The sequence below is a fragment of the Bos taurus genome, chromosome 19 (assembly GCF_002263795.3).
Source record: "Bos taurus isolate L1 Dominette 01449 registration number 42190680 breed Hereford chromosome 19, ARS-UCD2.0, whole genome shotgun sequence".
NCBI classification, from domain to species: Eukaryota; Metazoa; Chordata; class Mammalia; order Artiodactyla; family Bovidae; genus Bos; species Bos taurus.
The window spans coordinates 35,415,553-35,419,247 of NC_037346.1; the positions used below are offsets into that span (position 1 = coordinate 35,415,553).

Genomic DNA, 3,695 nt, shown 5'->3' on the forward strand with positions numbered 1-3,695 from the left:
ACAGCTGACAGTCCAGAGAGCAGCACCCATGCAGGAGGATGCCTAGGATTTTCCAGAGGGTGAGGCTTGGGCTCTGTTGGGTGCCGAGCTAGATGGGGGTCTTGGGAGGTCACAGTCATGTGCTGGGAAGAGGTGATTTGAGAGGATGAAACTGACAAGTTAAAGGAAAATGCCCATCCTGACATGACAGCAGGCAAGTGTTTAAGTCCAAATGTTTGAGACACCCACTTCAGTATAGCTACCTAGGCCTGTAAATTCCTCTTTTCCTATATCAGTTTAGGCTGTCTTTTGTAAACAACAGTGTCTGAAAGAGCATTGTTGAAATAAAAGGTGTAGAAGACTTGGGACAGTCATGAGACTTGGGACAGTGGGCAGAGCTAGCCCCAAGGAAGAAGCCTAGCTCTAGCAACAACTGTCCAGCCCCGAGAAGACTGAAGGTGGCCTCATTTGAGTGGCAAACAGTAAGGTTGAAATTTCAAAAATTATTTATCCTGCTTCCTAATATTACTTAAACCATACCGTTCCATGAGGCAGGGTAAACTTGAAATCAATGAAATAGTAATGATCTTTCAAAACTGAGCAGCTGAACTACATATCAACAAGACAGGCCAGATTAAATCAAACTTAATAAAAAGCACTTTATGAGACTAGTATCCATGTTCATCTTTAACATGAGTTGGTTTTTCAAAAGGGGGACGATGTAGGGGATGTCAAAAACCAAGCGAGACCAGATTTGCTTTCATCTCATTCTGTTCAGTTTCCATAATGGGAGGATGGATCCACTATCTTCACTGGTTTTCTTTGTTATTGGCATCTCATACCTTCAGTCCTCCATGCCGAGGAAGGAACACTTTGCTGGGTGGCACTGCTCTAACTGCTACCAGAGACACTGGGTTTGAGTTGTATATTGATAAAATCTGGCAAATATCTTCTGGAATCGTAGTGACTTCTGGAGGTGTAGGTGTTTTGAGTAGAATCTCATAAGAAGAAATAGTAGGAGAAGAGGGATCTGCAAAGTTCTCAAAGCACTCATCTGAATTTGTACTTTCTTCCCTCGCCAAATCATTCAATGAACTGCTTGCTTTTGATAATGGATAATTTGTGGATACCAGAGCTGTGCTGATCTTTGTAGAAGGAACTTTCAAACCAGGAGTGCTGAATGTAGGTGCCAAGGGAGAATCTGTGTGCTCTGCACCATCTTTTTCCCAACAGCTGGATTATGAGTCCAGGAGTGGCAAAGACATTATCATTATTGGGCACTGGTTCTGTTTCTATGGTCTCACTGTTAGTCTTCACATTTTTAAGTCCAATTGTGTAATTGTCATTTAAACACATAGTGTATTCAGAGATACCAACTCAAAATGATCCATCTTTAGTGCACATTTTGAAGTTTTTACTAGTGACTGTTTGGAAAATGGAGTTAAAATTTTTGGCTCTTCCTTCTCATTGTTTACTGCTTGGGGAGGGTTTGGCAGAACTTGGGATACGATGTACTGCTCAAGTCCAAAATCAGAAAGTTGTGGACTATGTGGTGACTTCTCAGAAACAGAAGTGCTTGGAACAGCAAAATCCAACAAATCATCTTCCACGTCAGGCTTCTCAGGACGTTCACATTCACTGGACGCTGGTTTAGAGTCAGTGACCTCTTGCTCATCCACTGAGTTTTTCTTGGCACATGGAGTATATCCATACTTCTGGAAAAACTCTTTTATTTTCATGATATCCATTGAATTCTTTTTCATCAGTATTTTTGTTGCCTTTATGAAACCAATGCTTTCTCGACTTTCCAAGCTTTGCTTTATCAAGAATATTGACATCATCCTTTAGAGTCTGTACTTCTGAGTGAAGGTCATGTAAAACTCTCATTGGACAATCTTCAGAGTTGCTTTCCTCTCTGTCCAGCACTCACTACAGCTGGGCCGTCTTGCCATCCAGGGTGATAGCCAGAGACCTCAGCATCCTGCAAAAGCCTCAGATTGGATCCATAGGAGAGCCCGGCCTATTTTGACTTTTAATTGTAAAATTCTCCTTAATAGCCAAAGCAGATGTCACCATTAACAACGTCATTGTTTCTCAGGTATGAGAAGATGTAAGAATTGGAACTCATTAAATCTTCTCCTGAAAAGATCTAACTATCTGAAGGCCTGTTTTGCCAGTTTTTCCCAGAGCACAGGGTGTCTCATTCCCGATTTCCACCCTGAACTCCTTTCAAGGGTGTTGAAAATCAGCAGCTGCCAGTGGTCATGATTTAATCTTTGTAGAGGTAGATGGCAAGTGTCGGTTTTTAGTTGGCAGAGCCCCTTCTTGGTCATAAACTTGGCCATGATTTTAAGGGAGAGCATTTCATGACCATTTCATGCTAGGATGCTGAGAATGTCCATTCTCAGGTCTGGCAAAGATTTTGTTAACAGGCCACTCAATGTGCTGTTACAGGACTAGGCCATAAAACAGTATCCAAAATTCTCTGGACCACCTGTCTTGCTAGCCTCTTGGTCCAGGAAAACATTCCTTCATGTTGCTTCTCCCCATATCTAGAGTTACACCGTTACCATCATTGATCTCATATAGAACTATATATCATTTTATCAGAGGCCTCAGTCACACATTTGGCAGTATAAGAAACAGCAATTTTGTAAAACTGGTGAAAGACAAGTAACATAGACAGCAGTATCATAAGCTAAAAACTTCCATTAGATGTAGCCCAGTATATCCCAGGTCATCTGACTTAGTCTATTCTGTACGAATCTTTACCTTCCAGGGAAATTATATATTGGCACTGTCTATAAGGCACATAACCCAGTTTCCTAGTGTTACTAGACTGATTATTCTTAGTATGATTTAATTGTTTCCAACATAGAGGACACTTTAAACCTAAATTACCATAACCTGGTGTTATCTATATAAATCCATCCCATAATGGTGGGAGATTTTTTTCCTTTGCGGAAACTTTGCTTGCTGCTCTGATTGAGACTGAGTAATAGAAGAAAATTCAAATTTATGGCCAGGGTCAGAGCAGGCATTATTAATTGGTCAGGTAAGGGGATTCCATCTAGTAATATCAATAGTGACATGAATATGACTATCAGATCAGATCAGATCAGTTGCTCAGTCATGTCTGACTCTGCGACCCCATGAATCGCAGCACGCCAGGCCTCACTGTCCATCACCAACTCCCGGAGTTCACTGAGACTCACGTCCATCGAGTCAGTGATGCCATCCAGCCATCTCATCCTCTGTCGTCCCCTTCTCCTCCTGCCCCTAATCCCTCCCAGCATCAGAGTCTTTTCCAATGAGTCAACTCTTCACATGAGGTGGCCAAAGTACTGGAGTTTCAGCTTCAGCATCATTCCTTCCAAAGAAATCCCAGGGCTGATCTCCTTCAGAATGGACTGGTTGGATCTCCTTGGAGTCCAAGGGACTCTCAAGAGTCTTCTCCAACACCACAGTTCAAAAGCATCAATTCTTCAGCACTCAGCCTTCTTCACAGTCCAACTCTCACATCCATACATGACCACAGGAAAAACCATAGCCTTGACTAGATGAACCTTTCTTGGCAAAGTAATGTCTCTGCTTTTGAATATGCTATCTAGGTTGGTCATAACCTTCCTTCAAAGGAGTAAGCGTCTTTTAACTTCATGGCTGCAGTCACCATCTGTAGTAATTTTGGAGCCCAGAAAAATAAAGTCTGACACTGT

General features: G+C 42.0%; 1 pseudogene; it reads right to left on the reverse strand.

The window, feature by feature from the left end:
- Positions 1-788: 788 nt before the first annotated feature.
- Positions 789-1,986, reverse strand: LOC100138930 (spindle and kinetochore-associated protein 3-like; annotated as a pseudogene).
- Positions 1,987-3,695: the final 1,709 nt, after the last annotated feature.